The following is a 13,491-nucleotide window of genomic DNA, read 5'->3' as shown; positions in this document are numbered from 1 at the left end:
ATTTTTCACAGCTTTTCTGGTTCTTCATGTTTTTCAACACCGCTGCATGCTCCTCCTATTTTTCAGACCGATTCATGATCCTCTTGTATTTCACACCTTTTGAAGCTCTTCATATATTTCACACCTTTTCAGGCTCGTCATGTTTTTGAACACCGCTTCATGCTCCTCATATTTTTTAGACCATTTAATGCTCCTCATCTATTTCACAGCTTTTGAAGCTCTTCATATTTTTCACACCTTTTCAGGCTCTTGATGTTTTTCAACACCGCTTCATTCTCCTCCTATTTTTCGGACCTTTTCATGCTCCTCATATTTTTGACACCTTTTGAAGCTCTTCATATTTTTCACACCTTTTCAGGCTCTTCAATTTTTTCAACAATGTTACAATGCTCCTCCTATTTTTCAGACCGTTTCATGCTCCTCATAATTTTGACAGCTTTTGAAGCTCCTCATGTTTTTGACACTTTTTGAAGCTCTTCATATTTTTCACACCTTTTGAAGCTCTTTCTATTTTTCACACCTTTTGAAGCTCTTCATATTTTTCACAGATTTTCAGGCTCTTCATGTTTTTGAATACCGTTTCATGCTCCTCCTCTTTTTCTGACCGTTTCATGCTCCGCATGTATTTCACACCTTTTGAAGCTCTTCATATTTTTCACAGATTTTCAGGCTCTTCAGTTTTTCAACACCGCTTCATGCTCCTCCTATTTTTAGATCGGTTCATGCTCTTCATAGTTTTGATACCTTTTGAAACTCTTCATATTTTTCACACCTTTTCATGCTCTTCTGGTTTTTCAACACCGCTTCATATTCCTCCTATTTTTCAGACCGTTTCATGCTCCTCCTATTGTTGACACCTTTTGAAGCTCTTCATATATTTCACCCCTTTTCAGGCTCTTTAGGTTTTTCAACACCGCTTCATGCTCCTCCTACTTTTCAGACGGTTTCATGCTCCTCCTATTTTTCAGACCGTTTCATGCTCCTCATAGTTTTGACAACTTTTGAAGCTCTTCATATTTTTCACACCTTTTCAGGATCTTCATGTTTTTCAACACCGATTCATGCTCCTCCTATTTTTCAGACCGTTTCATGCTCCTCATATTTTTCACACCTTTTGAAGCTATTCATATATTTCACACTTTTTCATTTTCTTCATGTTTTTAAACAACGCTTCATGCTCCTCCTATTTTTCAGACCTTTTCATGCTCTTCCTATTTTTCAGACCGTTTCATACTCCTCATATTTTTGACACCTTTTGAAGCTCTTCATATTTTTCACACCTTTTGAAGCTCTTCATATTTTTCACACGTTTTCAGGCCCTTCATGTTTTTCAAAACTGCATCATGCTCCTCCTATTTTTCAGACCGCTTCATGCTCCTCATGTATTTCACACCTTGTGAAGCTCTTCATATTTTTCACACCTTTTCAGGCTCTTCATGTTTTTGAACACCGTTTCATGCTGCTCCTATTTTTCAGACAGTTTCAAGCTCCTCATATTTTTGACATCTTTTGAAGCTCTTCATATTTTTCACACCTTTTCTGGTTCTTCATGTTTTTCAACACCGCTTCATGCTCCTCCTATTTTTCAGACCAATTCATGCTCCTCTTGTATTTCACACCTTTTGAAGCTCTTCATATATTTCACACCTTTTCAGGCTCGTCATGTTTTTGAACACTGCTTCATGCTCCTCATATTTTTTAGACCATTTAATGCTCCTCATCTATTTCACAGCTTTTGAAGCTCTTCATATTTTTCACACCTTTTCAGGCTCTTGATGTTTTTCAACACCGCTTCATTCTCCTACTATTTTTCGGACCTTTTCATGCTCCTCATATTTTTGACACCTTTTGAAGCTCTTCATATTTTTCACACCTTTTCAGGCTCTTCAATTTTTTCAACAATGTTACAATGCTCCTCCTATTTTTCAGACCGTTTCATGCTCCTCATAATTTTGACAGCTTTTGAAGCTCCTCATGTTTTTGACACTTTTTGAAGCTCTTCATATTTTTCACACCTTTTGAAGCTCTTTCTATTTTTCACACCTTTTGAAGCTCTTCATATTTTTCACAGATTTTCAGGCTCTTCATATTTTTCACACCTTTTGAAGCTCTTCATATTTTTCACAGATTTTCAGGCTCTTCATGTTTTTGAATACCGTTTTATGCTCCTCCTCTTTTTCAGACCGTTTCATGCTCCGCATGTATTTCACACCTTTTGAAGCTCTTCATAATTTTCACAGATTTTCAGGCTCTTCAGTTTTTCAACACCGCTTCATGCTCCTCCTATTTTTAGATCGGTTCATGCTCCTCATTTTTTTGTCACTTTTTGAATCTCTTCATATATTTCACACCTTTTCAGGCTTTTCATATTTTTCAACACCACTTCATGCCCCTCCTATTTTCAGACAGTTTCATGTTCATCTCATTTTTGACAGCTTTTGAAGCTCTTCATATTTTTCACACCTTTTGAACCTCATCATATATTTCACACTCCTCAGGCTCTTCATGTTTTACAACACCACTTCATGCTCCTCCTATTTTTCAAACCGTTTCACGATCATCTCATTTTTGACCCCTTTTGAAGCTCTTCATATTTTTCACACCTTTTGAAGCTCTTCATAGTTTTCACACCTTTTCAGGCTTTTCATGTGTTTGAACACCGCTTCATGCTCCTCCTATTTTTCAGACCGTTTCATGCTCCTCATGTATTTCACACCTTTTGAAGCTCTTCATATTTTTCACACCTTTTCAGGCACTTCATGTTTTTGAACACTGTTTAATGCTCCTCCTCTTTTTCAGATCGTTTCATGCTCCTCATATATTTGGCACCATTTGAAGCTCTACATATTTTTCACACCTTTTCAGTTTCCTCATATTTTTCCACACCGCTTCATGCTCGTCCTATTTTTCAGATCGTTTCATGCTCCTCCTGTATTTCACACCTTTGAAGCTCTTCACATTTTTCACACATTTTCAGGCTCTTTATATTTTTGAATAACGCTTCATGCTCCTCCTATTTTTCAGAACGTTTCATGCTCCTCATTTATTTCACACCTTTTGAAGCTCTTCATATGTTTCACACCTTTTCAGGCTCTTCAAGTTTTTGAACTCCATTTCATGCTGCTCCTATTTTTCAGACCGTTTCATGCTCCTCATATTTTTGACACCTTTAGAAGCTCTTCATATTTTTCACACCTTTCTTGCTCTTCATGATGTTCAACATCGCCTCATGCTCCTCCTATTTTTCAGACCGTTTCATGCTCCTCATATTTTTGACACCTTTTAAAGCTCTTCATATTTTTCACACCTTTCTTGCTCTTCATGATGTTCATCACTGTTTCATGCTCCTCCTATTTCTCAGACCGTTTAATGCTCCTAGTATTTTTGACACCTTTTGAAGCTCTTAATATTTTTCACACCTTTTCAGGCTCTTCATGTTTTTCAACACCGCTTCATGGTCCTCCTATTTTTCAGACCGTTTCATGCTCCTCCTAGTGGTGACACCTTTTGAAGCTCTTCATATATTTCACCCCTTTTCAGGCTCTTCAGGTTTTTCAACACCGCTTCATGCTCCTCCTACTTTTCAGACCGTTTCATGCTCCTCCTATTTTTCAGACCGTTTCTTGCTCATCTCATTTTTGACTCCTTTGAAGCTCTTCATATTTTTCACACCTTTTGAACCTCTTCATATTTTTCACACGTTTTCAGGCCCTTCATGTTTTTCAAAACTGCATCATGCTCCTCCTATTTTTCAGACCGCTTCATGCTCCTCATGTATTTCACACCTTGTGAAGCTCTTCATATTTTTCACACCTTTTCAGGCTCTTCATGTTTTTGAACATCGTTTCATGCTGCTCCTATTTTTCAGACAGTTTCAAGCTCCTCAAATTTTTGACATCTTTTGAAGCTCTTCATATTTTTCACACCTTTTCTGGTTCTTCATGTTTTTCAACACCGCTTCATGCTCCTCCTATTTTTCAGACCGATTCATGCTCCTCTTGTATTTCACACCTTTTGAAGCTCTTCATATATTTCACACCTTTTCAGGCTCGTCATGTTTTTGAACACCGCTTCATGCTCCTCATATTTTTTAGACCATTTAATGCTCCTCATCTATTTCACACCTTTTGAAGCTGTTTATATTTTTCACACCTTTTCAGGCTCTTCATGTTTTTCTACACTGCTTCATGCTCCTCCTATTTTTCAGACTGTTTCATGCTCCTCTTATTTTTGACACCTTTTGAAGCTCTTCATATATTTCACACCATTTCAGGCTCTTCATGTTTTTGAACACCGCTTCATGCTCCTCCTATTTTTCAGACCGTTTCATGTTCCTCTTGTATTTCACACCTTTTGAAGCTCTTCATATTTTTCACACCTTTTCAGGCTCTTCATGTTTTTGAACACCGTTTCATGTTCCTCCTATTTTTCAGTCCGTTTCATTCTCCTCATATTTTTGACACCTTTTGAAGCTCTTCATATTTTTCACACCTTTTCAGGCTCTTCATGTTTTTCAACACCGCTTCATGGTCCTCCTATTTTTCAGACGGTTTCATGCTCACATATTTTGACACCTTTTGAAGCTCTTCATATTTTTCACAGCTTTTCATGCTCTTCATGTTTTTCAACATCGCTTCATGCTCCTCCTATTTTTCAGACAGTTTCAAGCTCCTCATGTATTTCACACCATTTGAAGCTCTTCATATTTTTCGCACCTTTTCAGGCTCTTCATGTTTTTGAACACCGTTTCATGTTCCTACTATTTTTCAGACAGTTTCATGCTCCTCATATTTTTGACACATTTTGAAGCTCTTCATATTTTTCACACCTTTTCTGTTTCGTTATGTTTTTCAACACCGCTTCATGCTCCTCCTATTTTTCAGGCTGTTTCTTGCTTCTCTTGTATTTCACACCTTTTGAAACTCTTCATATTTTTCACACATTTTCATGCTCTTCATGTTTTTGAACATCGCTACAATCCTCCTCCTATTCTTCAGACCGTTTCATGCTCCTCATATTTTTCACACCTTTTGAAGCTCTTCATATTTTTCACACCTTTTCAGGCTCTTCATATTATTCAACACCGCTTCATGCTCCTCCGTTTTTTCAGACCGTTTCATGCTCCTCATATTTTTGACACATTTTGAAGCTCCTCATATTTTTCACACTTTTTGAAGCTCTTCATATATTTCACACTTTTTCAGTATCTTCATGTTTTCAACACCCCTTCATGCTCCTCCTATTTTTCAGACCGTTTCATGCTCATCTCATTATTGACAGCTTTTGAAGCTCTTCATATATTTCACACCTTTTGAAGCTCTTCATATTTTTCACACCTTTTCAGGCTCTTCATATCTTTGAACATCGTTTCATGCACCTCCTATTTTTCAGACCATTTCATGCTCCTCATATTTTTGACACCTTTTGAAGCTCTTCATATTTTACACTCCTTTTCAGGCTCTTCACGTTTTTCATCACTGCTTCATTATCCTCCTATTTTTAAGACAGTTTCATGCTCCTCTCACTTCCTAAACCTTTTGAAGCGCTTCATATATTTCAAACATTTTCAGGGTCTTCATGTTTTTCAACACTACTTCATGCTCCTCATATTTTTGACACCTTTTGAAGCTCGTCATATTTTTCACACCTTTTCATGCTCTTCACGTTTTTGAACATCGCTACATTCCTCCTCCTATTCTTCAGACCGTTTCATGCTCCACATATTTTTCACACCTTTTGAGCTCTTCATATTTTTCACACCTTTTCAGGCTCTCCATGTTTTTGACATCGTTTCATGCTCTTCCTATTTTTCAGACCGTTTCCTGCTCCTCATATTTTGGACACCTTTGAATCTCTTCGTATTTTGCACACCTTTTGAAGCTCTTCATATTTTTCACACGTTTTCAGTCTCTTCATGTTTTTCAACACCACTTCATGCTCCTCCTATTTTTCAGTCCATTTCATGCTCCTCATATTTTTGACACCTTTTGAAGCTCTTCATATTTTACACACCTTTTCAGGCTCTTCACGTTTTCCATCACTACTTCATTATCCTCCTATTTTTAAGACAGTTTCATGCTCCTCTCACTTCTGAAACCTTTTGAAGCGCTTCATATATTTCAAACATTTTCAGGCTCTTCATGTTTTTCAACACTACTTCATGCTCCTCATATTTTTGACACCTTTTGAAGCTCGTCATATTTTTCACACCTTTTCATGCTCTTCACGTTTTTGAACATCACTACAATCCTCCTCCTATTCTTCAGACCGTTTCATGCTCAACATATTTTCCACACCTTTTGAGCTCTTCATATTTTTCACACCTTTTCAGGCTCTTCATGTTTTTGAACATCGTTTCATGCTCCTCCTATTTTTCAGACCGTTTCATGCTCCTCATATTTTGGAAACCTTTGAATCTCTTCATATTTTGCACACCTTTTGAAGCTCTTCATATTTTTCACACGTTTTCAGTCTCTTCATGTTTTTCAACACCACTTCATGCTCCTCCTATTTTTCAGTCCATTTCATTCTCCTCATATTTTTGACACAATTTGAAGCTCTTCATATTTTTCACACCTTTTCAGGTTTTTCTTGTTTTTCAACACTGCTTCATGCTCCGCCTATTTTTTCAGACCGTTTCATGCTCCTCATATTTTTGACACCTTTTGAAGCTCTTCATATTTTCACACCTTTTGAAGCTCTTCATATTATTCACACGTTTTCAGTCTCTTCAGGTTTTTCAACACCGCTTCATACTCCTCCTATATTTCAGACCGTTTCATGCTCCTCATATTTTTGACACCTTTTGAAGCTCTTCATATTTTTCACACATTTTCAGGCTCTTCATGTTTTTCAACATGGCTTCATGATCCTCCTATTTTCCAGATCGTTTCATGTTCCTCCTATTTTTCAGATCATTTCATTCTCCTCATATTTTTGACACCTGTTGAAGCTCTTCATATTTTTCACTCCTTTTCAGGCTCTTCATGTTTTTCAACACCGCTTCATACTCCTCCTATTTTTCAGACCGTTTCATGGTCCTCATATTTTTGACACCTTTTGAAGTTCTTCATATATTTCACACCTTTTCAGACTCTTCATGTTTTTGAACACCGCTTCATGCTCCTCCTTTTTTTCAGACCGTTTCATGTTCCTCCTATTTTTCAGATCATTTCATGCTCCTCATATTTTTGACACCTTTTGAAGCTCTTAATATTTTTCACACTTTTTCAGGCTCTTCTTGTTTTTCAACGCCGCTTCATGCTCATCCTATTTTTCACACGGTTTCAGGCTCCTCATATTTTTCACACCTTTAAAGCTCGTCTTATTTTTCTCACATTTTAAGGCTCTTCATGTTTTTCAGCACCGTGTCATGCTCCTCCTATTTTTCAGACGGTTTCATGCTCCTCATAATTTTCACACCTATAAAGCTCTTCATATTTTTCACACTTTTTCAGGCTCTTCATATTTTTCAACACCGCATCATGCTCCTCCTATTTTTCAGACAGTTTCATGCTCCTCATATTTTTGACACGTTTTGAAGCTCTTCATATTTTTCATACCTTTTCAGGCTCTTCATCGTTTTCAACACTGTTTCATGATCCTCCTATTTTTCAGACCGTTTCATGCTCCTCATAATTTTGACACTATTTGAAGCTCTTCTTATATTTCACACATTTTCAGACTCTTCATGTTTTCGAACACCACTTCAAGTTCTTCCTATTTTTGCGACCGTTTCATGCTCTTCATATTTTTGACACCTTTTGAAGCTCTTCATATTTTTCACACCTTTTGAATCTCTTCATATATTTCACACATTTTCAGGCTCTTCATGTTTTTCAACACCACTTCATGCTCCTCCTATTTTTCAGACCGTTTCATGCTCATCTAATTTTTGACACCTTTTGAAGCTCTTCATATATTTCACACCTTTTGAAGCTCTTCATATTTTTCACATTTTTGAAGCTATTCAAATTTTTCACACGTTTTCAGGCTCTTCATGTTTTTGAACACCGCTTCATGCTCCTGCTATTTTTCACAAAGTTTCACACTCCTCATATTTTTGACACGTTTTGAGGGTACTCATATTTTTCACACCTTTTCAAGCTCTTCATGTTTTTGAACACCGTTTCATGATCCTCCTATTTTTCAGAACGTTTCATGCTCCTCATATTCTTGACACCTTTTAAAGTTCTTCATATTTTTCACACCTTTTAAGGCTCTTCATGTTTTGAACACCGTTTCATGCTCCTCCTATTTTCAGACCGTTTCATGCTCTTCATTTTTTTTGTCACCTTTTGAAGCTCCTCATATATTTCACACCTTTTGAAGCTCTTCATATTTTTCACATTTTTGAAGCTCTTCATATTTTTCACACGTTTTCAGGCTCTTCATGATATTGAACACCACTTCATGCACCTCCTATTTTTCAAACAGTTTCATGATCCTCATGTATTTCACACCTTTTGAAGCTCTTCATATTTTTCACACATTTTCAGGCTCTTCGTGATTTTCAAACCCGTTTCATGCTCCTCCTATTTTTCAGACCGTTTCATACTCCTCATATTTTTGACCTATTTTGAAGCTCCTAATATTTTTCACACCTTTTGAAGCTCTTCATATATTTCACACTTTTTCAGGCTCTTCATGTTTTTCAACACCACTTCATCTTAGTCCTATTTTACAGACCGTTTCATGCTCATCTCATTTTTGACAGATTTTGAAGCTCTTCATATTTTTCACACCTTTTGAAGCTCTTCATATTTTACACACCTTTTCAGGCTCTTCATGATTTTCAACCCCACTTCATGCTCCTCCTATTTTTCAGACCGTTTCATGTTCCTCATATTTTTGACACCTTTTGAAGCTCTTCATATTTTCTACACTTTTTCAGGCTCTTCATGTTTTTCAACACGGCTTCATGCTCCTCTTATTTTTCAGACCATTTCATGCTCCTCATATTTTTCACAGCTTTTGAAGCTCTTCATATTTTTCACACCTTTTCAGGCTCGTCATGTTTTTCAACACCACGTCATGCTCCTCCTATATTTCAGACCCTTTCATGCTCCTCATATTTTTGACACCTTTTGAAGCTCTTCATATTTTTCACACCGTTTCAGGCTCCTCCTGTTTTTGAACACCGTTTCATGCTCCTCCTATTTTTCAGACCGTTTCATGCTCCTCATATTTTTGACACCTTTTAAACTCTTCATATTTTTCACACCTTTTCAGGCTCTTCAAGTTTTTGAACAATGCTACAATGCTCCTCCTATTTTTCAGACCGTTTCATGCTCCTCATATTTTTGACACCTTTTGAAGCTCTTCATATTTTTCACACCTTTTGAAGCTCTTCATATATTTCACACCTTTTCAGGCTCTTCATGTTTCTCAACACCACTTCATGCTTCTCCTATTTCTCAGACCGTTTCATGCTCATCTCATTTTTGACAGCATTTGAAGCTCTTCATATTTTTCACAACTTTTGAAGCTCTTCATATTTTTCACACCTTTTCAGTCTCTTCATGTTTTTTAACACCGCTTCATGATCCTCCAATTTTTCAGACCATTTCAAGCTCCTCATATTTTTGACACCTTTTGAATCTCTTCATATATTTTACACCTTTTCAGGCTTTTCATCTTTTTCAACACCACTTCATGCTCCTCCTTTTTCAGACCATTTCATGCTCATCTCATTTGTCACACTTTTTGAAGCTCTTCATATTTTTGACACCTTTTGAGCTCTTAAAATTTTCACACCTTTTGAGGCTCTTCATGTTTTTCAACACCGTTTCTCGCTCCTCCTATAATTCAGACGGTTTCATGCTCCTCAAGTCTTTCACTCCTTTTGAAGCTCTTCATATTTTTCATACCTTTTCAGGCTCTTCATGTTTTTCAACACCGCTTCATGCTACTCCTATTTTTGAGACTGATTAATGCTCCTCATGTATTTCACACCTTTTGAAGCTCTTCATATTTTTCACACGATTTCAGGCTCTTCATGTTTTTCAACAACACTTCATGCTCCACCATTTTTCAGACCGCTTCATGCTCATCTCATTTTTGACACTTTTTGAAAGTGTTCATATTTTTCACACCTTTGAAGCTCTTCATATTTTTCAGAACTTTTCAGACTCTTCATATTTTTGAACACGGTTTCATGCTCCTCCTATTTTTCAGAACGTTTCATGCTCCTCATATTTTTACACCTTTGGAAGCTCTTCACATTTTTCACACCTTTTCAGGCTCTTCATGTTATTCAACACCGCTTCTTGATCCTCCTATTTTTCAGACCGTTTCATGCTCATCTCATTTTTGACACCTCAGGAAGCTCTTCATATTTTTCACACCTTTTGAAGCTCTTCATATTTTTCACAACTTTTCAGGCTCTTCATATTTTTCAACACCGCTTCATGATCGTCCTGTTTTTCAGACCATTTCATGCTCCTCATATTATTGACAGCTTTTGAAGCTCTTCATATTTTTCACACCTTTTCTGTCTCTTCATGTTTATGAACACCGTTTCATGCTCCTCCTATTTTTCAGACCGTTTCATGCTGCTCATATTGTTGACACTTTTTGAAGCTCTTCATATTTTTCACACCTTTTCAGGCTCTTCATGTTTTTCAACACCGCTTCATGCTTCTCCTATTTTTCAGACCGTTTCATGCTCCTCTCAATTCTGAAATCTTTTGAAGCTTTTCATATATTTCACACATTTTCAGGCTCTTAATGTTTTTCAACACCACTTCATGCTCCTCCTATTTTTCAGACCGTTTCATGCTCATCTCATTTTTGACACCTTATAAAGCGCTTCATAGTTTTCACAAATTTTCAGGCTCTTCATATTTTTGAAGACTGCTTCATGCTCCTCCTATTTTTCAGACCATTTCATTCTCCTCATGTATTTCACACATTTTGCGGCTCTTCATATTTTACACACCTTTTCAGGTTCTTCATTATTTTCAACACCACTTCATGCTCCTCCTATTTTTCAGACCGTTTCATGCTAATCTAATTTTTGACAGCTTTTGAAGCTCTTCATATTTTTCACACCTTTTCAGGCTCTTCATGTTTTTAAACACCGCTTCATGCTCCTCCTATTTTTCAGACCGTTTCATGTTTCTCATGTATTTCACACCTTTTGAAGCTCTTCATTTTTCACACCTTTTCAGGCTCTTCATGTTTTTGACACGGTTTCATGCTCCTCCTATTTTTCAGACCGTTTCATGCTCCTCACATTTTTGACACCTTTTGAAGCTCTTCATATTTTTCACAACTTTTCAGGCTCTTGATGTTTTTCAACACCGCTTCATGATCATCCAATTTTTCAGACCGTTTCATGCTCCTCATATTTATGACATCTTTGAAGCTTTTCATATTTTTCACACCTTTTAGGCTCTTCATGTTTTTCAGCACCACTTCATGCTCCGCCTATTCTCAGACAGTTTCATGCTCCACATATTGTGGACACCTTTTGAAGCTCTTCATGTTTTTTACACCTTTTCAGGCTCTTCATGTTTTTCAACACGGCTTCATGCTCCTCTTATTTTTCAGACCGTTTCATGCTCATCTCATTTTGACACCTTTTGAAGCTGCTCAAATTTTTCACATCTTTTGAAGCTCTTCATATATTTCACACCTTTTCAGGCTCTTTATGATTTTCAACACCGCTTCATGCTCCTCCTATTTTTCAGACCGTTTCATGCTCCTCATATTTTTGACACCTTTTGAAGCTCTTCAAATTTTTCACACCTTGAAGCTCTTCATATTTTTCATATTTTTGAAGCTCTTCATATTTTCATACGTTTTCAGGCTCTTCATGTTTTTCTACACCGCTTCGTGCTATTTCTATTTTTCAGAGTGTTTCATGCTCCTCATGTATTTCACACCTTTTGAAGCTCTTCATATTTTTCACAAGATTTCAGGCTCTTCATGTTTTTCAATACCCCTCATGCTCCTCCTATTTTTCAGGCTGTTTCATGCTCCTCATATTTTTCACACCTTTTGAAGCTCTTCATATTTTTCACACTTTTTCAGGCTCTTCATGTTTTTCAACACCGCTTCATGTTCCTCTTCTTTTTCAGTCCGTATCATGCTCCTCATATTTTTGACAACTTTTGAAGCTCTTCATATATTTAACACCTTTTCAGACTCTTCATTTTTTTCTACAATGCTTCATGCTCCTCCTCTTTTTCAGACCGTTTCATGCTCATCTCATTTTTGACACCTTTTGAAGCTCTTCATATTTTTCACACTTTTTGAATCTCTTCATATATTTCACACCTTTTCAGGCTCTTCATGTTTTGAAAACCGTTTCATGCTCCTCCTATTTTTCAGATCGTTTCATGTTCCTCATATTTTTCACACCTTTTGAAGCTCTTCATACTTTCACAACTTTTCAGGCTTTTCATGTTTTGCAAAATTGCTTCATGCTCCTCCTATTTTTCAGACCGTTTCATGCTCATTTCATTTTTGACACCTTTTCAGGCTCTTCATAATTTTCACACTTTTTGAAGCTCTTCATATTTTCACACGTTTTCAGGCTCTTCATCTTTTTCAACACCGCTTCTTGCTCCTCCAATTATTCAGACCGTTTCATGCTCCTCATATTTTTGACACCTTTTGAAGCTCTTCATATTTTTCACAACTTTTCAGGCTCTTCATGTTTTTGATCACCGTTTCATGCTTCGCCTATTTTTCAGCCCGTTTCATGCTCCTCATATTTTTGACACCTTTTGAAGCTCTTCACATTTTTCACACCTTTTCAGGCTCTTCATGTTTTTCAACACCGCTTCTTGCTCCTCCAATTATTCAGACCGTTTCATGCTCCTCATATTTTTGACACCTTTTGAAGCTCTTGATATTTTTCACAACTTTTCAGGCTCTTCATGTTTTTGATCACCGTTTCATGCTTCGCCTATTTTTCAGCCCGTTTCATGCTCCTCATATTTTTGACACCTTTTGAAGCTCTTCATATTTTTCAAAATTTTCAGGATCTTCATGTTTTTCAACACCACTTCATGCTTCTCCTATTTTTCAGACCGTTTCATGCTCCTCATGTATTTCACACCTTTTGAAGCTCTTCATAATTTTCACACCTTTTCAGGCTCTTCATGTTTTTGAACACCATTTCATGCCGCTTCTATTTTTCAGACCGTTTCATGCTCGTCATATTTTTCACACCTTTTGAAGCTCTTCATATTTTTCACACCTTTTCAGCCTCTTCATTTTTTTCAAAACCGCTTCATGCTCCTCCTGTTTTTCACACCGTTTCATGCTCATCTCATTTTTGACACCTTTTAAAGCTCTTCATATATTGCACACCTTTTCAAGCTCTCCATATTTTTCAGACCTTTTCAGGCTCTTCATGTTTTTGAACACCGCTTCATGCTCCTCCTATTTTTCAGACTGTTTCATGCTCCTCATATTTTTGACACCGTTTGAAGCTCTTCATATATTTCACACCTTTTCAGGCTCTTCATGTTTTTGAAC

The sequence above is a fragment of the Dama dama genome, unplaced genomic scaffold (genome assembly GCF_033118175.1).
Source record: "Dama dama isolate Ldn47 unplaced genomic scaffold, ASM3311817v1 ptg000094l, whole genome shotgun sequence".
Taxonomy (NCBI): Eukaryota; Metazoa; Chordata; class Mammalia; order Artiodactyla; family Cervidae; genus Dama; species Dama dama.
This window is presented reverse-complemented; position numbering follows the sequence as displayed.